The sequence below is a fragment of the Myotis yumanensis genome, unplaced genomic scaffold (genome assembly GCF_028538775.1).
Source record: "Myotis yumanensis isolate MYYU_CA2020_CCGP unplaced genomic scaffold, mMyoYum1.0.hap1 SCAF_4, whole genome shotgun sequence".
Taxonomy (NCBI): Eukaryota; Metazoa; Chordata; class Mammalia; order Chiroptera; family Vespertilionidae; genus Myotis; species Myotis yumanensis.
Window position 1 is genome coordinate 17,961,309 of NW_027223755.1, and position 26,221 is coordinate 17,987,529.

At 35.9% G+C, this 26,221-nt stretch overlaps 1 pseudogene; it reads left to right on the forward strand.

Moving 5' to 3' along the window:
• The first annotated feature begins 2,110 nt into the window (after nucleotides 1-2,110).
• LOC139008425 (RWD domain-containing protein 1 pseudogene) lies at nucleotides 2,111-9,886 on the forward strand (annotated as a pseudogene).
• Nucleotides 9,887-26,221: the final 16,335 nt, after the last annotated feature.

The following is a 26,221-nucleotide window of genomic DNA, read 5'->3' on the forward strand; positions in this document are numbered from 1 at the left end:
GTACTGAGTGTAAAAGAAGCTTAATGAGGAAGCACAGAGGGTGGGGAGAAATAGAACTAAGATGGGTGAATAGGCAAAATTTCCCCACTGCACTTTGCCTTGCTTGGACAAATCTTGCTAATTTGTCTTGTGACTAAACAATTGACAATGCATTTGACATGGAGACCCAGGTGTTTTACCACATATATTCTTTTAAAGAAATAACCATTATTTTTAATTCATCTTTATTGTTGAAAGTATTACAGTTGTCCCCCCTTTTTTCCCCATTGCCTCTCTGTAGCCACTATTAAAAGTGATGAAGAGAAATTTGTAAACCTCCCCTTAGGAAAATTTTTCTAGATATTTATTCCACTTTGAGAACTGAAAATAATGACAATATCAATAAATTGTAGCATATAAGTGAAAATAAGCTTATAGTTGGTCTTATGTGGATACTAAAATGCATAACTAACTCTATGATTGATATATATAGACGGTTGACAGAAAGTGAACTTACTCAACTCTAATTTGGTCCACCATTGAAAAAATTCAGTATAGGTTTCAAGAAATAATAAAAATATTATTTCAATCTAAATAATATTTTCAACCAATGTAACCCCAATAAATTTAATTAAAAATCAGTAAAAAAGCAAAATGATATCCTACATATAGAGAAGTAAATGCAATGTAGATGATAGAACCACAGGTTACAGCATCCTCCTGTGTATTTGTGTGTGAGTGTCTGTGTGCAGTTAACTTCTCTTAGAATGGAAGCAATAACATGGTTTAACTGCATGGTCCCTTAACTTTTGGGCATTACATGACAGTGTTCCCTAAAGGGACCAGGTTGTTGACTTGAAAGTCAACCTTCTAACATTTCCTTCCCTATCACCATTTTGGTTATTATTGTAGCTCTGGCCGAAACCGGTTTGGCTCAGTGGATAGAGCGTCGGCCTGCGGACTGAGAGGTCCCGGGTTCGATTCCGGTCAAGGGCATGTACCTGGGTTGTGGGCACATCCCCAGTGGGAGATGTGCAGGAGGCAGCTGATCGATGTTTCTCTCTCATCGATGTTTCTTTTTTTTTTTTTTAATATATTTTATTGATTTTTTACAGAGAGGAAGGGAGAGGGATAGAGAGCCAGAAACATCGATGAGAGAGAAACATCGATCAGCTGCCTCCTGCACACCTCCCACTGGGGATGTGCCCGCAACCAAGGTACATGCCCCTGACCGGAATCGAACCCGGGACCTCTCAGTCCGCAGGCTGACGCCCCATCCACTGAGCCAAACCGGTCAGGGCTATGTTTCTAACTCTCTATCTCTCTCCCTTCCTCTCTGTAAAAAATCAATAAAATATATTTAAAAAATAAATAAATAAATAAATTGTAGCTCTGATCTTCAATAATTTTTCAGGAAATGAAGGGAAAAACAAATTTTCCATCATTAGGCAAAAAATAAAAGCAATGTAGAAAATCATATTTTTAAGAATTACTGTTGAAAAAAAATGAATTATTGTTGAAAGAGAATAGTAGATTTGTGAAAACCCTTTGATTTGTTCCTTTCTCTTGCTGTCCTGATTTCAATCCCAATATAATCAGAAGTACTCAAGTATGTTCTGTTCCAGAAAAAAAAGTAGGCACTCCAAAGTCTGAGAGATATTATAATAGAGATTGAAAGCTGGAAGAACTATTGATGATTTCTGAGTAAGCACTGGGAATGAAAGAGCAACACAAAGTAGAGAAAGGCAAAACTAAGCCAAAATCTTTGATTTAATGCATGAAAGTTTGATGAGAGTGGCAAAATATTGAAATGGATGTTTTATAATTGGTTTTTGAGTCTTTCCAATAAATTAGATAATGGTTAAAAATTATGTTGGTCCCTATTCCAAGAATTTTGCAAAATTAACCAAATATTTTTTTAAAAGACAAAAGATATTGCATATATTGATTTTAGTAGCCACTTGAAAAAAATCTTTGTTTTCCTTTATGGAGAGAATAGATAAAAAATATGTGTTGACTGATTATAAAGCTAGGAAGAACTACACATAGGTGTATCCCTGGGGATGGACTGCAGTATGCTGCCTGGGTGTCTGTGGGATCCATGGGCAGCAGCAAGAGCCCTGATTGATTGATGACAGATTATAGAGAGGAGCAGCGCATCCAGCTGGAGGCTCTGGAGTCCACCTATCCCAACTGTTTACAGCATCATCAGAAAATGCTCTCAGCGTCACCATTATTGTGCCATCTGAGGCTGTAGAAAACAATGAAATTAACCAGATGATCATCAACTTTACATACAGTGAAAAATACCTAGAGGAAACCCCTCTTTATGAAATATTCTCCCAGGGAAATCTAGAAGATAATACTGTCTCAGGCATTTTAAAAATGTTAGCATTGCAGGCAGAAGAAAACTTTGGTATGGTGATGATCTTTACTTCAGTGACAGCTGTGCAAGAAACATTAGATGAGTTGGTCAAATAAAACCTAGAAGAGAAGAGGAAAAGCAACAAAAGGAAAAAGAAGCAGAAGCTGAAAGCAATTACTTCATGGCACTACTGTTACAATTGAGAATTTCTTATGTTGGAAACCCAAGTTTGATGCAGAACTCTTGGAAATTAAGAAAGGAATGAAAGAAGAAAAAGCAGGGAACAAAATAAATTAAATGGGAAATAGCTATTTGAAACAGATTATAATTTTGGCACATCTGATATCTAGTTCTTGGAGGATGCTGGAAACAATGTGGAGATAGCTGAGTCTGTGTTCCAGGAAACAAATGAACTGGAGCTGGAGGACGGTGAGGATGACCCAGACTACAATCCTACTGGTAGATTTTCTTCTCTCTCTCTCTCTCTCTCTCTCTCTCTCTCTCTCTCTCTCTTTCTTTATAAAAAACAAATAGTAACTTTCAGGAGGATATTCTCCTGATAGTTTTAGTCCTTAGACTTAATAAAATGACCTTAAAGTTAAAAAAGATTAAAGAAGAAATGTTAGTGGGATAAATGTGTATACAAGGGAAAGAGAAATTTAGAAGAGAAGAAACTCAGAAATAATAAAATATATAATATTTGACTGTACAAAGTTTTATACTTTTTAATTTAAAATTATACCATTACACAGCTTCAAAACAATGCTATTAACAGATGTTTACAGAGATAAAATTTTGGTATTTATACTGTCCAAACACCTGCTACTTATTAAGAAAAAGATCCAGTGTGATAAAAAAGAAAATTGGCAAAAGATATCCCAAGAGAATCTTCAAGCTGCCAATAGACTGAAGGAAAGATGCTGAATCTTAGAGATTGTCAAGGAAATTGAACAAATATAATAATGAACTTGACTTCTTATGATTAGGAAAAATGAATAAATAACACCAAGTGCTTGCAGAAATATAAAGAATGTGGTGTTCTCATACATTGCTATTAGAAATGGGTATTGGTAGTTTTTTCAAAACAATCTGATAATAAAAATTAAAATTAGAATATACATTCTTCAGTCAAAAATTGTACTTTATACAAGAACTAGAGGCCCGATGCATGAAATTCATGCAAGAGTGGGTCTTCCTAACCCCCGGCTGCTGGCATTGGCTTCCTTCCAGCACCCGGGAACCGGGCTTCCCTCGCAGCACTGGTTTCGTCTGAAAAGTTGTCCAGAAGGATGTTTGGTCTAATTAGCATACTATGCTTTTATTATTATATATATTTAGAGATGAAAGCATCAATATATAAAATTATACAGTGATTACTTTGGCATCTTTTATAGAAAGCTGGGAACTTCTGGAATATCCATCAATAGGAATGGGTAAGTAAAAAATAGTACATTTTAATGGGGACTATTATGCAGCTATTAAACATTATATGTATAGTTTATACATGCATGTGTAATATATGTATATATTTACCAAAAGGCTTGGAAGCATTTTTATGATATTTTGTTAAGTGAGAAATAAAATGTAAGAGAAGATAATACAGAATTATATCATGCTTACTCCAAAATCTTCATATACATAGAAAGAGAAGTGTTGACATTATTTACTAAAAATATAATGGCTTGAGTGGAGGGGAGTGTAGAGTATCATAGATAAGGAAGGGGAAAAAGGACCATAGAGTAATGAGTTACCACATTATTATGAAGTCTAAATAAATATTATATATTCAATAATTTTATTAACATATTATAAATATGTGAAAAATAATTGTGTATGTGATAAAGACTAAAAATTAGCACTGCAATGGAAGAACAGGAAAACAGAACCAGTGACAGAAGGTGTTATGCCACTGTGTCATGGGCTGAATTATGTGTGCCATGCCCCCAATTCATATGTTGAAGCTCTAACCCCTAATCATTTCAGAGTATAACTGTATTTGGTCACAAAGCCTTTAAGAGGTAAAATAAGTTAAAATGGGATCATTAGGGTGGGCCCCAATCCAATAGGTTGATATCCTTATAAGAGGAGACATGAGAATGCAGGAAGGGAGATATTAGGCACAGGGAGACAGCCAGGTGCAGACACAGCAAGAAGGCAGCCATACATCCATGAGGAGGGAGGCTGCCAAGGAAACCAAACCTGCCACCACCTCGATCTTGGGCTTTAACCTCCTGTTTGAGAGCAAATTATTTTTGATGTTTCGGTCAACCAGTCTGTAGTATTTTTTTAAAAACATATTTTTATTGATTTCAGAGAGGAAGGGAGAGGAAGCGAGAGATAGAAACATCAATGATGGTAGAGAATCATTAACCTGCTGCCTCCTGCACGCCTCACACTGGGGATTAAGCCCACAACACGGTATGTGCCCTGATCAGGAATTGAACTGTGATCTCCTGGTTCACAGGTCGACACTCAATCACTGAGCCACACTGGCCAGGCTCATGTTTAGGTCAACCAGTCTGTGTTATTTCGTAATATCAGCCCTTACAAGCTAATACATATTGGCTTTGAAGGTAGAGACAGGGGCCGTGAAACAAGGAATATAACTTGGCATGCTGGAAAAAGAGAAGGAATACCCAAACCCAGCCAAAACCTTGATTTCTGCTAGGTGATACTACAGAACTGTGAGAGAATAAAGCTCTGCTCTTTTAAGGCAGCATGTTTGTGATGATTGGTTACAACAGCCACTGAAAAAGAATGCAGGTAATTCATTAGAAATAGGTTTGACTCAGAGACACAAACTGGCCTGAAATAAAGCTTTCCCATGTAAAATAGCCCCAAATTCCAGTATCAATACTGTCAATAGAACATCTTATCATTAGCTTCTATTCATATAATTATTCATTTTATCACTCAAAGAAAATACTAAATATCATATACATATTTTTCTGTTTTCAATCACATTTCACTAAATGGAATTATAGAGAAAAATGAAAAACATTCATTGAATATGGTTATAGTTTTAAAATATTTTTATAGAGGTCTTAGAGGCTAAAAGAGAAACTTTGGAAACATCTTATTGAAATCACTAGCATCGTGCCTTTTAAAATGACTAACATCTACTCACTTTCTTTAATGAAACAAAATATTAGCCTTGCTCTGAGTATCTTTTATTTATTTATTTATTTATTTATTTATTTTCTTAATCCTCACCTGAAGATATTTTCCCATTGATTTTTAGAGAGAGTGGAAGGGAAGGGAAGAGGCAAAGAGAAAGAGACATCGATGTAAGAGAAACACATCAATTCGTTGCCTCCTACTCAGGCTCCATCCAGGGATAGAGCCTGCAACCCAGGTACATGCTCTAAACTGAAATGGAACCTGGGACTCTTCAGTCCGCAGGCCCACACTCTATCCACTGAGCAAAACAGGCTAGGGATGAGTATCTTGCTTTTAGTTTAAGATAATGGTTTTGTGAAGTTGCTATTTATTTTATGTGTTATATCATAAAAATATCTAAATAAATAAGCTATGATTTTCACATCTTTCTCTTCCCTTTGTGGTCTCTGTCTGTCTATCTGTTGCTGTTCTCTCTTCATACACACACACAACATACAAACACAGACATAAATACAGTACTCACACATAAATTGATAGAGATCAGTTCCTATATTTGGTCAAATAAAAGGGACTTATAGGAGAACCATCTCCATCTTGGTCACTATATGACAAAAATGTATTGCCTAGGGCGTAGAACAGGAAAAAAAGAAGAAGAAGTTAGGAAGAAGCAAAGGATAGAAATAAGGGAGACATAATGAGAGGTAGAAAGAACTTGTTTGAATTCAACAAACTACAATTGAAAAAAAGCAGGATTGAAAGAAGACAGGTTGAGTGTGCTCAGCAGGACTTTATTTGACACACACTTATGTACTCTTTCAAGGTACTTCACTACTTTCTTCAAGGTTATTCAACTGTAGTTAGATCCAAATTACACAGCCTGTTAAATGACTTTAAAGCCTCAAGACTTATGTTTCTGGGAACTTGCTATAGTGTGGCAAATTGGATTTTACAAATAATTTAATCCTTTTTTATTCAGTCACATTCAAACAAGTTTTGAATCTAGTGAAATTAGAGAAAAGTCACCCTATCAAATTTTACCCTCAAGTTCAAGTACTCAATGCAAAGAAAATCAAATAAAAATGAAGGCCAAATATTAAAAATCCTGCACAATTTCTGGATTCAATAATCATCATGATTCATTTTTTAAACTTACAAATAAACCTGTTAATATCTTCTGCTTCTGGGTAGCATACATAATATTCTTGAATAAGTAAATGGGAATATAATAGTAATGTACATTGAATAAAAATGTACTTGAAGAAATATATATATACTAGAGGCCCAGTGAATGAAATTCATACAGCCTGCACCGTCTCTAATCTGGGACCCCTCAGGGGGTGTCTGACTGCCAGACATCTCTCTCACAATCCGGGACTGCTGGCTGCCAACCGCTCGCCTGCCTGCCTGATTGCCCCTAACTGCTTCTGCCTGCCAGCATTATCACTCCCTAACTGCTCCCCTGCTGGCCCAATAACCCCCAACTTCCCTCCCCTGCCAGCTTGGTCGTCCCCAACTGCCCTCCCCTGCAGGCCTGGTCCCCCCCAACTGCCCTCCCCTGCTGGCCTAATCTTTTCCCCAACTGCCCTCCTCTGCCAGCCAATTGGGTTCTGATTGGTCAGTTTCTATGCCAATCAGTGTCAAAAGCTCCGCCTCCTAGGCAGCCATTTGCTCCTCACAATTCACCCAGATTTGGTTCTGATTGGTCGGTTTCTATGCCAGTCAGCATCTCTGGGCCTATCAACAGGGCCTGATCAGAAAGGTGGGGCTGATCAGCAGCTCCAGTGGAGGCCTGGAGAGAAATGGAGGCACAGCTGCTGGCCAGGCTCAGAGAGAAAGAGAGAGGCAAGTACTGATCAACAGTTGCCACAGAGGCTACAGATCAGACCTTGCTTCTCTCTTCAGGCCTCTCTCCAGGCCTGATTCTCAGGCCCCTCAGCAGTCAGTGCTGGATCACCGTGCCTGCAGCCATAGCAGCCATAGCAGTCAGCGCTGGGTCATCACAGCAACCCAGCGCTGACTGCAGGACTCACTTCTGGTTGGTGAGTCTCCTGTGGTGACAGACCCAGGGTTTTATATATTAGGATAATACTAAACACCTAACAATTTAAAGAAACCAAATGTATTTTTGCTTTGGTGTTTTTTTTTTAAATATCATAAAAATATCAAAATAGGTCTTTTAAAAATTCAAGAAGAAATAATTCTTCAGTATATGTGATATCCTCTTGAACTAAAATTAATATGCAGAACAAAGACTTACATACTTTATGTACTCAAGTATAGACTGCAATCACTATGTAAAAGCAATTGCCATGATCATACAAAATAGCTATGTACAAAAGAATATTGACTTTTATAACAACATAATGGGAATTTCAAGAGTAACATGAAATATCAAAAGCAACATTGTATTTTTTTGTAGAAGGAATTTCTGATCCTCATTAATTAAAGTGTATTAAAATTTCAACATTTAATTTATGTCATACATTCTGTGCTTCTAAGTTACTTTGTAATTTCTCTAACTAAATGAAATATGTATTTAAAAATTCTAATGTTATAAAATAAAATAATCAAGTGTAAGCCTAAAAATTTATATCTTAACCTTTTAATTCAAATTTATATTCATCAGAGAACAAAAGTGATGATTTACTAATTTTTACTGAGGATAGCCTGCTATTCATATTGCTATTCAACATGTTTTTCATTTAAAATTATAGTTACATAGATTGCTTCCTTATTCCTTTTTACAAATGCCAAATGTCAGTGTTACAAGTCTTCTTTGTCTTAATGTTTTATGGTTTGCATCCACATGGCTGATATGAAATTTGTTATTTCTTCTTTTATATCAACAGCTTTTCATATAATTTTGTCTATACTGCATATATTTTGTCATGCTTTCATTTTTAATTATTTTAAAAATCAGTGTGATTTAGGTATATCCCTTTTAGAGGACAAAAATTACAAATTTGTCATTTTGAACTGAAATTTAACAGGTTAAGTTAAATTCACTTAAATGTATTGATATGGCAATATATTTGATCCTAGCTCCCTTTAAACTTTTATGCTATGTTTTCTATTTTTACAGGTTTTTTTTTTTTTTTAACTTTTCTTTTGTGACATGTTTCTAGTGGTTAACTTTGTAATTACATCTTTATATCATACTTTCATCTATTAGGATTAAGGACTTTATATTAGTTCCCTAATGTGAGCAGGGAAAAAAAGTTTCAACATTTTAAAAAGCATAATGACTGAAAGCAATACAGGTTGCCTAAGTACATGGAGGTGATAGATATGCTTTTTAAAAATTATTGTGATCATAATTTCATTTGCAATATTATGTCAAAAGTTAATTTTTAAGTTTTAAATATGTATAGTTTGTTGTATGTCACTTATGCCTTAATAATGATGTGTTTTAAATGAACACTGACATGAAGACCTTCTCAGATAAAACAAAGTTTAGAAAGTCAAGCGTATTCATTATCAGGAGACCAACACTACAGTACAAAAATATTACAGATAATCCTTCTGAAAAAAAGTGATACCAGATGGACATATGAGCTATGCTAAAAAGTTAGTAGTCCTGAGAATGGTTTTTAGAAGTGAATAAACATAGAATACATAGTTTCTTATTTTAAGTCTATAAAAATAATTGACTGTCTAAACTTAAAAACTAGTAATGTATTGTGAGGCATATAACAAATGTAGAAACAAACATAAATAAGAGTGCAAATATGTGAAAGAAGGAAATGGAAGTTTGCAAGTAAACTCAAACTAAATGTGGGTGTTATGTAATATGAAGTTATACTGTGATGAGTAAGGGAGATCACAATCCCCAAAAAACAAAAACATTGAATATGAATAGAGTAGAACAAAATTAAATAATAAGGATGGCAAGAAATTTAAAAAAATGAGAAGTAATAACAAATAAAGAAGCATGTCAAATGCTGCAAAATTAATTAATATGAGGAATAAAAGTTGCCGTTAAGATTTAGCAATGAGGAAGTTATTGGTAATTTGGGGTAGACTTATTTCACACAGTGGTGGAGAAGATTTTCAACTGGAGTGATCTGAGGAATTAATGTGCGGTGAGTACATGGCACCTTTTCAAGAAACTTTGCATTAATAAAATGGAGACTGGCAATCCATAGTGAAATGCAATAGAATAAACTAAAGTTTAATTATTTTTTATGTTTGAAAATATTGGAGAGAGCCAAAATGATGGAATTCATGGAAATAAGGTGGTAACTCATAAAAAAATAGAGAATATGCTATATAGGGCAAAAGTTGATTAGACTAATGCTAAGATAGAACTATTTTCATAAAAATAAAAAAAAGTTGGCAAGACAAACTTTTAAATGTTGATAAACAAATGTGCTTTTTGTTTGTTTGTTTTTGTTTCTTTTTGCAGGGATGATGAGAAGATAACTATTTTATTGGTGAGGTGAAAGATGGAAGTATACATGTGCATAGGATGCTAAAGAAGCACAGAAGAATGGAATCTACCTTTGATGGAGAATAGAATAAAGGATTTCAGAGTAGACAATGCTAGGACTTGATACATTAGTAAGAGATACTGAGGAAAAGTAGAGTAAGATGGTATACAGAGGAAAATAAAGTCATTTGAAACCAAGGCAGATTCAATAAAACATCCTTATAAAATGAATAAATGTATGAATTCAAAGTATTATTCAAACATAGGCAATATATACTATTTTATTCTCTACACAATTTATATGATCTCATTAACCAAATACAGACATAAACGGCAACATAGGTAGATCTTCTCTTTTATTAAATTTACTAGAGCCCTGGTGCTCAAAATTCATGCACTGGGGCGGGGGGATTCCCTCAGCCCAGCCTTCACCCTCTCACAATCCGGGACTGCTGGCTCCCAACCGCTCACCTGCCTGCCTGGCTGATTGCCCCTAACCACTTTCCTGCCAGCCTGATCGACGCCTATCTGCTCTCTTACTGGCCTGATTGCCCCCAACTGCCCTCCCCTGCAGGCCTGGTCACCCCCAACTGCCCTCCCCTGCTGGCCTGGTCACCCCCAACTGCCCTCCCCTGCAGGCCTGGTCGCCCCCAACTGCCCTCCCCTGATGGCCATCTTGTGTCCACATGGGGACGGCCATCTTTGACCACATGGGGGAGGCCATCTTGTGTGTTGGAGTGATGGTCAATTGCATATTACTCTTTTATTAGATAGGATTGGGGTGACAGTGACATAGGTAGATTTTAAAATAAGAAATAATGTAAGATCCAATTTGAAACTCAATTTTTTCCAGTCTCAACATTTTGCTTAATCTATATATATAAAAGCCTAAGTGACATTTATGACCCATTGCTATGATGCGCACTGACCACCAGGGGAAGGCGCTCAATGTAGGAGCTGCCTCCTGGTAGTCAGTGCACTCCCACAGCCAACCTCTCCTGGCCAGCTCTGGTCAGCCCAGATCGGCCCTGATTGCCAGCCAGGCCCAGGAACCCCACCCGTGCATGAATTTGTGCACCAGAACTCTAGTTTGTTATAATTCCTTTGGCATGGCATATAGTTTACAGATGAATCCATTAATTAAAAATGAAGCTTTCACTGGAAAAAAGAGCAAACAAGCTTAACACTAAACTTAAGCAATGGACAGTCTTCTACGGCAACCACCGCTATCTCTCTGTTGTATACTGCATACTCTAAGTAATAATTAAGGGAAGAGATTGAACTCTCAGATCTACTAATTATTATTTTTGTTATAAATAAATTACTTAAAATTCTTTTTTTGGTTAATCCTCACTTGAAGATATTTTTCCATTGATTTTTAGAGAGTGTACATGGGAGGAGGAGTGACAGAGTGAAAGAGAAACATCGATGTGAGAGAGACATATTGATTCATTGCCTCCCGCACGTGCCTGACCAGGGCCTGGGATTGAGCCTGCAACTGAGGTTCATGCCATGAATCAAACAGGATCCATCAGTCCCAGGGCAGGCCGATGCTCTATCCACTGATACAAACCAGTCATAGCAGATTTCTTCTTTTTTTTAAACAAAATAATTCAAAATCCTCTGTGCATCCCTGACGTTCCATTTAAAGTAAATGTGCACCATTTTAGAAATTCATTTACTGCTTAAATACCACATTCTAATACCCACTTTTTTGAATTGATGAGAGCTATTTAAATTGCCTACTGATTGCTAGGTCAGTGAATTTCCTTAATGTTAATCCTGGGACTCCTGCCTCAGCTTTTGTTCTGTTTAGCAATATCATTAATGGATGTCATGCCAAGATTCCTGGCACAGAGTGAGACAATGAGGAGTGCTGCAAACACTCAGATGGATCTAGCAATTCAAAAATCAACAAATTATCCCCAAGTACCTGTTCTTCACATTTGGTAGTACAGAATGTCTGACTTATCACAAGGGTATATCATTTTAGATGTCGTATTTAAAGCAAGTTTTCTCAGAAACAAGTTTCCTTCTAGATATTCCTATTTTAATAAAAGAAAAAAAGAGTCCCCTTCACTTATAAACTGTTTTATAATCTTTTACTCTAATCTTAGGTAATTTAACTATTTAATTATATAGAATTTAATCTATGCAGGAGACAAAACCTGTATTTAACTAACTGTACAATAAAGATATCACTTAAACTAACAACCTTTCAATGAACTAAATCATAAAATGGTAATATTCAACTATTAATGTTATTATAATTAAATATAAAAAATCTTAATAAAGCTTTGAAAACCATTAGAATATTTGCAATTGTTGTCAATAGCAACATTATTAATCATGCAGTAATATTATACTTACTAAGGTGCATGTAGAATAAATAAAGCATGTCTCTAAAGCAAAATATAGGAATTCAACCAGCCAGGTAAAGGATATCAGACCTAACCAATTAACAGCAGGTAATAAATCCAGCAAAAACCTTGATATATATTAAGGTAGCTTATAATGAACATAGTGTTCAAGGAGGTGTTAGACTTTATGGTACAAGGTTGTCAGAATGAGGGACCAAAGTGAAGGTGAGAACAGCCGCAAAACAGAATATGAAGAACTGCCTTCCTGTGATAAATTTTACATTCTCCTATTTCTCTGAAAAGAGAGGTGAACTTAATGATGAAAGTGGGGCATAAGTGGGCTTTAGCTCTGTGGGGATAGAAAAATATGTAGATAGATACTCAAGAAAATACTCATGTTTACAAAATATATTTTCTTAATATTAAAAATAGATATTTGTTTACTAATTGCAAATTTTTGTTTCTATTGAATAATATCATAGGATGATAGCACAGGAAATCCTTAATAAGAAATGTTTGGCCTGGCCAATGTGGCTCAGTGGTTGAATATCGCCCTATGAACCAGGAGGTCATGGTTCAATTCTGGGTCAGGGCACATGCTCCAGTTGTGGGGCATGCAGGAGGCAGCCAATCAATGATTCTCTCTCATCATTGATGTTTCTATCTCCCTCTCTCTCTCCCTTCCTCTCTGAAATAAATTTTTTTTAAAAAAAGAAAGAAATGTTTGCATGCATCACTTTGAATGAACACTAACAATGTGGTAAGGTCATGGTCCCCTTGAGGAAGAACTCATGAATACTAATTCCCTTGTTTATAATATTGTTTTTAATAACATAGATTCCACTGAGAGCTAAATATTTCTGAGTACTTTGTGATTAAAAATTTAAAAGTCTGATCTGATAAAATGACTCTAGGATGGCTACCACTAATCCCCACTTCCTGATAGCATAGCCTTGTCTACTCTCTTCCTCTTCCTTGAGTGTGGCCAGGACTAATGACTCACTTTGAACCAATAATATACAGCACAAGTGATGCCATGGCATTCTTGAGATTAAGCTATAAAAAATTCTATGGTTTTCATCTTGGTTTGCCTTTCTCATTCTCTCCTTGCTTGTTTACCCTGGTAGAAGTCAACTGTCTTATTATAGAATAGCTAGATGCCATGTCATAAAACAGCCCTGTGCCGATATACAGGTAATAAGAGATTGAAGCCAGCCAACAATCACAGTTTTCCCCACTTGAGCTTTTAGATATGTCCACAGCCCCTGCCAACAGCATAATTATAAAACCATAGGAGACCTTCAGCCAGAAGGAACTGACTGACACCTGGATTTCTGACAGTCAGAAACTGTGGGAAAATGTTTGCTGTATTAGCTGTCAAATTGTGAGATATTTTTAATGCACCAATAGATACCTAATACAACCATTAATTAAAACAGAGATTTTAACTATATATATAATGTGTTTTTATTTATTTCAGAGAGGAAAGGAGAGGGAAAGAGACAGAAACATCAGTGATGAAAGATTATCATTGATTGGCTCCTCCTGCACTCCTCCTGACCAGGATTGAAATATGACTTCTTGGTTCATAGGTCGATTCTCAACCACTGAGCCAGACTGGCTGGGTTAAAACAAATATATTTTTGATGTATCAATGCACTGTTGTAAAGGAGAAACTATGCTGATTGTGCTTCTTGGTGTTCTTAGTGTTCACTTTCTAGCCCTCTGGTAAGTAGCAAGCAGTGACTATGAGAACTATGCAGCACTGATCTGACATTATTTATTACTAGAGGCTCAGTGCATGAATTCGTGCATGGGTGGGGTCCAGCCGGTCCGCCATGATCAGGGCCGATCAGGCCCCGCCAGCCAGGGGGAGAGGCTATGGGAGGTTGGCTGACCGACCCTGCCCTCTGGTTGAACTCCCAGTTGAATTCCTGGTAGAACTCCTGGTCAAGGGGACAATTTGCATATTAGCCTTTTATTATATAGGATAGCACCAGGAGCTGTGTGAGATAAAAGTGATGATGGAGAGACAAGCAGGAATCAACCTTTACCAGAGAGGTGGGAGAATTATGCCACCAGAGGATATAAGGCAGACCTCACTCTTACAAATCCAGTCTTCTTTAGGCTTATAGTCTTAAATAATATTACCCACTAAAATTGAAAACTCACTGTTAAAAAATTTCACTCCTCCATAAGTTTAATTTTCTTTTGGTGACTTAAAAAAATTGACTGAAATTTGACTATGTCATTGTAATCTTAGTGTCATTCAAAGATACCAATCCCAGTGCAAACAGTGAATTAATTTAACCTTGTGGCCTAAACTGCCATGTTTCAATAATTCACCATTGACTCACCAAAATGACCCACATAAGGGTAAGAGGAGAGGAACCCAGCTGTATATTATCTAGGACTTTTAGAAAACATAGAGTTATTCATTTGGCCACATAGATGTGAACCCACAAGAAAGGTGATATTATAAACATCAAGGGAATGGGCACTCTTCAAAATAAAATTGCCCTGCAAATGTTCCCATGGAAAAACTGGAAGCGTCTGCAATGTCACCCAGCATGCAGTTGGCGTTGCTATAAACAAACATGTGAAGGGCAAGATTCTTGCCTACAGAATTAATGTTCATATTGAGTGTATTAGCACTCTAAGTGCCAAGATAGCTTCTTGAAATTTGTGCAGGAAATGATCAGCAAAAGAAGGAAGCCAAAGAGAAAGTTGCCTGGGCTCAAATGAAGTGCCAGCCTGCTCCACCCAGAGAAGCACATTTTGTGAGAACCAATGGAAACAAGCCTGAGTTGCTGGAACCCATTCCCTATGAATTCATGGCAATCTATATATATAAAACCCTAAGTGACCAGTCAACTGTTCGACTGGTTGACCATTTGATCGGTGCCTATGACACTGAATGACCACCAGGGGGCAGAAGCTCAATGCAGGAGCTGCCCTCTGGTAGTCAGTGTGCTCCTACAGCAGGAGAGCTGCTTAGTGAGCTTACCGAGCACTGGTGGTGGCATGCGCAGTGGGGCCGGGATGAGTGTGAGCAGCACAGTGCCCGGCCCTGGCTCGGGCTCCTCCCTGGCCGACTGCTACTTCGCACACTACTACATCCCTCAATGGATGTCAGACTGCCTGTTTCAGCCCAATCCCTGCAGTCAGACATCTCCCAAGGGATCCTGGATTGGGAGAGGGTGCAGGCCAGGCTGAGGGACCCCACCAGTGCACAAATTTGTGCACGAGGCCTTTAGTATGGGGATAAAAAAATTTAAAGTGTTCTGTACTGTTGAAACCATTTCTCTTAACTGAAATAAATATTTAAAGAAAACTTTTTAAAAAGTAAATTAATTGAATAATCTGATGTTAATATACTCCTCTGACCAATTACTAATTTTACTTCATATTATATCTATTGAAATAAAAAAACAGTAAGAGCAAGGAAATTTTAGAAATCTACAGGTTAACTGTCATAGAATCACAGAATATCGGTGCTGGACAGGAATTTTCACATGCCACTGCCGGCAAGAAATAGTCATGAGATGTTGGGGAGCAATACTTTAGCATATACTCTGCTGCTGATAATCTGTAAGAAAGTAATCCATTCCTTCATTATAATGATAAGCTTTATCTCTCCATCAGAATAGTCTTCATAGTTTTTAGTTGGAAACTACTTGTGTATAACTTCCTTATTTTTCTCTAGGGTAATTCACATTAAGCCTACTCCTGGCTTCAAATACGTTATTTATTTATTTATTTTTAATTTTATTTTTTTAGTTACAGTTTATATTCAATATCATTTTGTATTAGTTTCAGGTGTGCAATACTAGTAGACAATCATATATTTTACAAAGTGTTTTCCCCTGATATTTCAAGTACCCACCAGGCATCATACATAGTCATTACAATATTGTTGACTATCTTTCCAATGTTTAGCTTATTTCCCTTTGACAATTTCGTAACTGCCAATCAGTACTTCTTAATCCCTTCATCTTTTTCACCCAGCCCGCCAACGCCCTTCCAGCTGGTTTGTTTTCTGTATCTTTGAGTCTGTTTTTATTTTGTTCTTTAGGTTCCACATATGAATGACATCATATAGTTAACACTTGTTCTGCATACTTCTTCTTCAAGTAAAGTTGGAATACTAGGAACTGAGAGAAATATTTTTCCCTGAGTTGGTGGCCTCTGGAGATTTACCAAAGATTATCATTTTCTTTTCTCAGCACATGATGCTCTCAATGATGGTGTGTAAGTTTCAATTAGATATACTGTGTTTCTCAACACATTGTTGGCTCATATTGTTCCTGTCAAATAAATGACCCAGGTCTGTCTTACATAAATCACTATTGAGATAGCTTATGGTGCTCTTGAGCATGGCAGTTTGTTTTTAAAAATTAACATATACTCCTAATAAATAACACTGTCATAGATACACATAAAAATTGATGTTATCTGAAATTGTGTCAATATGTATTTAGTTATGTCCAGGATACATCTCTCAAAGTCTTCAACCATCAATATTGTCCTTCAAATTATAGTTTAAAATTTTGGGTGATATATATGCAGTGGTGCATTTCAGAGAATCTTAATTCAAAATGAATTATTTTTTCTAATAATTTAAGTCTACAATATGTTCAAGTTTGAATTTGTTCTTAGTCTAGTTTACTTTTCAGTTTAAGTCCTTGGATTTATATCCTGCAAGCATATCAGCGATTCATTTTTAGGGAACTTTCATTGAATCTCTTTCTTCATATGGAAACAAAACTAGAAGTTAGGCAGAATGAAAATAGAGTCACCAGCATGTAGTCTTGAAATAAAAATTATAAAGTTCTAACAGCATATTAAAAGAAGGAAGCCAGCTTGAGAATCAGTGGGATTACTATATAAAGAGGGTGTAAATGAAGTTCTTTTAGATAAAAGGGAAATTGCAAAGAGACTAAGTAGATTTTTCTCAATTGCTTTGCCTGAGGAAAATGTCAAGGAAATTTCTACAGTTGGATCTTCCTTGAAATGGGCAATTAGCAATATTATACTGACTAGTGATATGCTTTTGTCAGTGATTTATATTTTAAAATGGATTAATCTTTTATGTACTATGTATGTACAAATGATCCTATGAAACCATCAACTCCTTTGTGAAAATGTGTAATTCATATTATCTGGTACTTGCTATCATATTTTACAAATAGAAGACATTCATTTAGATTATTTTTGCCCACCTCTTGGAGGTGAAATATCATAGAAGATGTGATTTTATTTCGAGATAAAAATATAGTCTAGGAGAAATGGTAAATGTCATTTTATTTAGAAATTACAAAATGCCATCCTTTGTCATGAATCATGTGATTTTCTCTCTCTCATTTAATTCATATAAGATTATCAAGTTGTCAAACACAAATATCAAAATCTAAGTTCTCAAAATATTCCATTATAGGAACTGCATCAATTTTTATGCTTCCCAGATAAAAATGCATATATGATTTGCAATAAAAATCATGAATGTTATTAGTGGGCAGAAATGTGTAGTAAATACTCGTGTGGAGACAGTCCTCAATGGATCTCTTACATTTCTGATAATCTTGTGAAGCATTGACAGATTGTGTCTCAGGTTATTTCAAGGATGTCTGTGTAGCAAATAGCCTTGGAACATAGAGTATCCCATTCTGGGGTAGAAAGCACATTTTGTTTTCAGATCAGGTTCATAAAAATAATGCCATTCTCCAGGGAAGTGTTGGGCAGGTTTGTTCAGAGCTCCATCCTGGGTATAGCTTTCAATCGGGGTACTCTCCATTGCCTCAAGAGAATTGGGGACAGGGCAAGGGGAACTGATATGAACAGGAAACTCATGCTGCTCTCTCAGAATAACAACACTCTTAGTCTCTGACCCAGGGGTTTTGTGCTTTCCATCAGCATCTTTGAAAATGGGAAGCTACCTTGTCAGCTTGCAAATCGGTTAGAGCTGCAAACCTTTCATAGTTTTGTCAAATCTGTTATACTGCACAGATCTAGTTAAGATCTGTGCAGTATAACATTTCCTTATGTCTCCAAACTATACTTTCTGAACCACATTCTATTGCAGTAAGAATATGGGTTCTGCTTTCTATTTTTCACCATAATATCAAGAGTGCTGTATTCATCACCAAAAGGTTGTATTTACTGAGATGTCAAGCTTTTCATCTTTTTGAAACATGTCATTTTGTTATATTGAAAGCTGCAAAGTGCTATAAAGCTGGAAAGTAGTGTTTTATAAATTATCTAATTTAATCTCCCCAAACATGAGGAATATTATTGCAAGCAAGTTTCCGATAAGAAAACAATGAGACTTAACAACATAGCCAGGGATATAGTTAATGAATGCTAATGTCTGCCTGGCCATCGTGGCAGTGTTTGAGCATTGACCTATGGACCAGGAAGTCATGGTTCAATTCCTGGTCAGGGCATATGCCTAAATTGTGGGCTCAATCCCCACTGTGGTGCGTGCAGGAGGCAGGAGATCAATGATTCTCATCATTGCTGTTTCTATCTTTCTCTCCCTCTCCCTCTTTGAAATCAATAAAAATACTAAAAAAAAAAAAAAAATGAATGGTAACTTTTGACACTATGCCTTGACTTTTCTGCATATCACCCTTCTGTTTTTTGTGTTTTGTTTTGTTGGTTTTTTTAACTGTAAGGAGAGAGAAACTGAATTTGGTTCTTTGAAATGATTAATAATATTTTTAAAACCTCAAGACAAGTTAAAAAATAAAGTACAGCTGAAATACATAATGTTAGGAACATAAAATAGGACTAGAAATTGAATAGATATTAAGTAGAAGTACCTCTTGAGAGTAAATTAAAAATAGATAAAAGGATAAATTCCAGAAATGTATACATGTCAAAAACTTCCTCAATAGACATATGTAATCTGAAGTTCCTTATCAATACTCACAATATTAAAAGCAATTTAAATAATAGTCAGTGAAAATCCACATACTCAATTTTATGAAATGATCAAGAAAAAGATAATTCCAGTCCTAAAAAAATATATTCTATTGTACATAAAAGAGAAAAAAAACTTGGCAGCTCACTTTATGGTGCTGGTATAATCTTTACCTCATATTCTCTAGATGATTGCTAATGACTAATAACCATATTCAAGGTAAAAGTTAAGGGGAAGTGGGAATTGAAAAGATGCTGCAAATTGCATGTATCCTCTTTGATCACAAATTGAAAGGTTTCCCACAGACTCCAATGCACATTTCACCTGAGGACTCAATGGTTAGCATAAATTGAAATAATGTCAGGACTGTATCCAATTCAGTTTGGAAATATATATATTTTAAAGATCCTCCACTACATGCTTCCAGGTAGGAGAAGACTGTGTAAGGAGTCTGGACTCACAAAATGTTGCCACAAATTAAATGATTTCATTTCTCCTCTTTCTGTGTCTTAATATGAGTACCATAGTAGAAATTCCAGGCATAGAAGTGTAAGGGCAATTGGTGTTTGGTTTTTAAACAAATATTTAAATCAAAGTTTTTGCCTCACAGTCAAAATTTTGGACCTAACAATAATATGAGTATTAGCAGTGGGATTCGCACCTGTTACTGGTTGTTGTCTTATAGCATTCAAGTCCCTCTGTGGGTGAATACTTTATTAGTCTAATGGAACTAAAAAAAAAGAATTATCTTTCCTATCCACATATAAACCATTCATGCATTTCTTCCTACATTCACTGATGACTTCTGACATCCCATCTTGGGATATGTCCTATTTTTTTATTATTCTACACAGGCCAAAGTAGCTGGGTTTTTATGCTTATGCTATAGGCTTCCTATTATTTTGTCTCTAAAATCATCTTTTAAGACTTCCTGTTAAAACTTGTCATTACCCAGGAAGCTTTCCATTTCCTTTCATTTACATTATTCACGCAATTTACCTCAATCTCCCTATATTTTGTATTTTAGGAATAGAGTTAAAATAAAACTTTTGCTATTCACATCTGGTAATTTCACTCATTTTTAAAGATGTATTTTCTTTAAGAACTGAGATTTCACTTGGTCCACCTATATATTTATAAAAATTTGTATTTTTCCATAGAGTAGTTAATCTTTCTTGCTCCCATAACTCATTTTAAAGACCTTACTCTATGCTGAAAACTTGCTTAGATTAGAAGCTCCAACTTTCTTGGGCCTGCAATATGACTATTAATATTCATACTAATATGAAGAGCTCTTATTTATTGAAAAGCCAGATCTTAAGACACCAAGGATTGCATATAATCCCTAAAACTCACAAAAAATCCTATAAGTAAATTATTTGCCTCCATTTTCTATATAAGAAAACTGAGTTTCCAAGAAGTGAAATAATATGAGCAAGTTAAATTACTTCTAAATAGACAATAATTGTATTCAGATATGCCTGACTTTCAATCTTATGCTTACTTACAACAATCCCCACTAACTTCTTTAGTCTTATCTTTATCCATAAATCAAGAACAATTAAATATATCTTGTGTTATCATTTTTTGTATATGTAAAGATTCTACAGTCTTGTCAAATATTTTTCAGATATGTTTGAGTATTTTTCATACAAATATTTATTTATATACTATTGGCCTACACAAATTTAAAATTCTTTTCAAATTAATATGGAAACTAGATTGTCTGATAATTTTCATTGACAGTAAACTACTTGATCTGGAAAGTTGTTGAAAGTATTAGGAAACTACTCAGATAAAATACTTGTCTAATATTCTCATTACTCTATTAGTTTAATTGAGAAGCAGATGAGATTTAAGCATGTCTTTCCACCCCTGACCTTTTTAATTTTTTATTATGACCTAAAATACAATTAAAATAATATAATATTACCCTCAGTATTTATTGTGGGGTTTTTTTTCTGTCTCAAGGAACAGGCATTCAGTAGTAAAAATTCAGCATAGATTCCTTATAGACATTTATTTAAAATTATGAATTGAAATAATCAGAAATGGTCCCTTAACAAATCAGAAAATTATATAACAACAAGTATAATAAGTGATTGGTTTTTTTCCCTTTAGATGCATTCCTGAGTTTTGTGCTATCATCACTCACCCTAATTTTAAGAATTTTTCCTAGCCCACAATTGCAGATCAAATTAGTACTCTTATTACTCCTTTTCTATTACAATAGTGCAACTGTAGACTCTGAATATGTGAATTCATTTTCCATTTTTAGCTTAGCAATTGTGCCAAAGTGGGGCGCATTCATATATTTCTTTTTGAATTAGATAACAGCAGTGATTTAACATGTACCTCTTGATGCTTTGCCAGACTAAGTCCAATCACTATTATACCTTCTGAAAAGACAGATGAATAAAAAGTTTGCCTAAAGTCATCTTCTAAAAGATTAGAAGAAGGTACTTTGCAGAAATTTGCATTCCATTGTGGCTTTCATTTCTCAATATTTCTTTCTGCATCATGGATCAATGATGGATATATAAAAACAAAAGCTTGAAAATAGGATTCTGGTATTCTCTTTAATTTGGGAATTTAGAGGCTCGATACAATATACATATTTTTTCATATCTGACCCATAATATTTGCTTAGAATATCTTTTGGATCTGCTGATGATTACTCCCTTGGTCCTCTTCTGTAATATGGTTGAATAGCAGTCTACTCAAGGAGAAGTAATAATTACACCCTTCAACTCTCATAAGAGAATTCAATCATTCATGCAAGAAATACTTATTGAGTGCCAACCATATGCCAAACATACCATTTAGGTTGCTTGGATTATATCAGTGAATAAAAAGATAAAAATATTTGTCCTTGAAGACAAATGTCAGTAGGGTTGCAGAAAGTTAAAACAAAATACTGCGTCTGCAATTACTGTGCAACACAGAACACTCATCTCCAGGTATTTCTTAAAGAATATATCCTCAAAAAGACTTCAAAACATTTTTATCAGAAGTATGATAGAGAGAAATAATGTTTGTATTTGTTTGCTAGGATGTTGTAACAAACTACCACAAATCGGGTGGCTTACATAACAGAAATGTATTGTCTCATAGTTTTGAAGACTACAAGTACCAGATCAAGGTGTCAGCAGGGTTGGTTTCTTGGCTGGCAGAAATATCACCGCATTTGCCTTTATCATCACATGCTGTTCTCCCTCAGATTGTCTCCATGTGTATATTTCTCTGGGACAAAATTTTCCCTTTGGGGGATAAGGGTCGCATTGGATTACCTCCCACCAAAATATCACTTTAACTTGACTAATTATATCAGCAATGACATATTTTATTTCTATAATAATAAAAGAGTAATATGCTAATTAGACCAGACAGCCGAACTACTTTTTGGACATCATTCCGGACGAAGCCGTGGCGGCAGGGGCCAAAGCAGAGGTGGTTGGGGCAATCAGGCGGGCAGGCAGGCGAGCAGTTATGGGATATCAGGCAGGCAGGCAAGTGGTTAGGAGTAATTAGGCAGGCAGGCAGGTGAGTGGTTAGGAGCCAGCAGTCCTGGATTGCGAGAGGGATATCTGACTCCCGGCAGTCAAACAGGCAGTCAGAGATCCCCTGAGGTGTCCCAAATTGTGAGAGGGTGCAGGCCAGGCTGAGGGACATCCCCTCCCCATGTATAAATTTTGTGCACCAGGCCTCTAGTCTATATAATAAAAGCCTAAGCAACCATTACAGCAGAACGACCAGAACGACCAGTCACTATGATGCGCACTGACCACCACGGGGCAGATGATCAACACAGCTGCTCCCTCATGGTCAGTTTACTCCCACAGGGGGAGCGTTGCTCAGTCAGAACCTGGGCTCATGACTGGCAAGCACAGCAGCGGTGGCAGGAGCCTCTCGTGCCTCTGTGGCAGCACTAAGGAGCAGTGAGCCAATCAGTAAGGAGACAGCAGGCAGGAGGTAAAGAGTGAGGGATCCCAGAATGTGAGAGGGATGTCCATCTGTTGGCTTAGGCCCGATCACCAAGTGTTTCTTTACTCCGTTCAGCCTGCAGGGATTGGGCCTAAGCTGGCAGTTGGACATCCCCCGAGGGGTCCCAGACTGTGAGAGGGCAGACACCGGGCTGAGGGCCACCCCCCCGCCCCCCGCACCAGTGCACACATTTTGTGCACCAGGCCTCAATTTTTAAAATAAATTCACATTCTGACATACTCAGGATTAGGATTTCAAAATATGAATTAATTTTTATACATGGAATCAAACTGTAGTTTAGTTTTATTCTTTTGCAGGTGGCTTTCCAATTTTCTCAGCACTACTTATTGAAGAGGCTTTCTTTTCTCCATTGTATGTTTTTGGCTCCTTAGCAAAAAATTATTTGCCCCAATACATGTGGTTTTATTTCTGGGCTCTCAGTGCTGTTCCATTGGTCTGTGTGTCTGTTTTTCTGCAAATACTATGCTGTTTTGATTATCATTGCTCTGTTGTATAATTTGAAATAAGGTAATATAATACTTCCAGCTTTGTTCCTTTTTCTGAGGATTGCTTTGCCAATTAGGGGTATTTTGTGGTTCTATGCAAATCTATGACTTTTTGGTCTATTTCTTTTAAAAATGTCATTGGAATTTTGATGGGATATAAAACTGAAATTCATAGACACAGACAACAGTATGGTGGGTACCAGAGGGAAGTGGGTGTAGGGGTATAGTAAGGGTAAAAAGGGCCAAATATATGGTGATTTGATTTTGTGTAATGGGCACACAATACAATATACAGATCATATATCATGGAAATGTATACTTGAAATTTCATTAACCAATGCCATGCTAATAAATTTAATTAAAACAATACAAGTCAGTCTAAGAAAATACTGCAACTAAAGGAAAGTGGTGATGTGTGATATAACATCAAGTAAAATGTAAAATGCCACTTGAAACAACTCATTTAAAATATGAGAAGACTGAGGGACTATGCCTTTGGTTTGAAAAATCACTTAAGGAAAAACGTGATGATAAAAAACAAAAGAAAACAAAACAAAACAAAAAAATAAAAAAAAGCGCTGTTCTTTGCTTCTGTGATTCTTTCTTTAAGGAAGGCTCACAGTTCAAAACTGAAGCAAAGTTGGTCTTATCACAGGTAAAGTCAAGGAGCATGTCACAGGCACTTAGATGCAGTCCCCTGTTCTCACCATCCCTTTTTCAGTTAAAGGCTTTTACGGATGACACGGATCTGAGGCGAGGAGGCTGGGGAACACTATATCAAAAGGCTTCAAAAATCAACACATTTTCTCTTAAAACTCCAAATCTTCCCCGCTACAAATGCAAACTCAGAAGACTACAATAAACTATATGAATAAGAATGAATAAAAATAATTTTTTATGTAGGCATGCTGCTATTTCTATTTATTAATAACTACTAGTATGAATATAAAACCATTCATATTGATATTCTCAGAGGGAAGGTAGAGGTGGGTGGGTAGGTACAAAGAGATCCTTCAGAGAACTTGTATGCATATATGCATAACTCAAGGACACAGACAATAGGGTGGTGAAGGCTTGGGGTGGAGTTAGGGGGTGGAAGATGGCTAGAAGGGGTCAGTGGGGAAGAAAAGGGACACATATGCAATACTTTCAACAATAAAGATTTAAATAAAACTATATAACTAATTAAACACCAAATTCAAGTGGTATTATAGTTTGACAAGTGATTGTTTAACATGGATAAAGATTGAAATTGTGAACTGTGGGGTGCAAGTTGTTAGTTGAAAATTTGCAGGAGGGAGTGCTGATGTCTAAGCAGGAAGTTGAGTTTTTATGTTTAATTTTTAAGTCAGATCATACTCATCTAATAAATGCATCGTTTCCTACCAAAGAAGAAATTCCATTATTCCACAATTTAGGAATACTGAAAAAAAAATTGGAGAGTGAGGGGAAGGTGTTTAAGAGGAGAGCTACAGAAAAAAGAGGAAACTTGCATTCAACAGAGAGGAGTTTCTTAAATGCCAGTATGATGTGTGCTGTAGAAAGTGTTAATAACAATTCACTGCTTGAGCAAGTAGGGATTGCAAATTTTCTCTGACTGAGATCTAAAACCATGACATTAAATGGACAAACTTAACAGAAGTTGATTGAGACTGCATAAAATGACTAAAAAACAGAAAAACATACATATAAAACCAGTACATATTGCTTTTAAAATGATGTTTGCTAAATCTCTGGATAGGAGGTTTGGCAGTTAAAATTAAAACCACATTATATATAACTGATATGTACTTACTGTGTGTGTGTGTGTGTGTGTGTGTGTGTGTGTGTTAATCTCTCATTTTATTATTCTTATTTTACGATATAATTTCACTAGTTATTTCTTCTTCATTATAAAGCTATTTATCTGTTCTACAAATAGTTATTGAGCACTTATTATCTTTTTGGAAGCCAGAACCATGCTAAGTTCTGTAGCAAATAGACCCTATGTCATCATTTTTGTTAAGTTTCTAATGCACAGAATGGGAAAAGAACCTGAACAGTTTCCTTGAGAAGATGTTGCTTCAAAAAACCTTATTTCTGTCATGGAGGATAATATATTTATATTACCAGAAAAATCTAATTTTAAAAGGTAAAAGGAAGACTTTCTCTCAATTTAGATACTCAAGAATTTAACTAAATTCCAGAAGCATGCACGGTAAAATCCATGAGCGACTTCTTAATACATTTTAAATTCCTAAATAAATGCTTGGCAATGGATGCTGTGTAGTCATTTTAACAACAAATGACTCTAATGCCTTTGACTGTTGTCTCGATGCTGAAATGCCAAATAGAATCAAAATATTGCCAGAAGCATAATGGGAGAAAAACACTGCCTTCTTAACTAGCTCTGTGGTTGTAAAATGAGGAAAAACATATTATTTTCTAACATGCAATTTGCCATTTTTTTTTCTCATTTTGTGCAGCAAGAAAAGTAGCTGAGTTTAAGAAAGCATGGTTCCTTTTGCCTATACTGTGCAGGAGATTTACTAAGACACAGCACTACTTATTAGAATA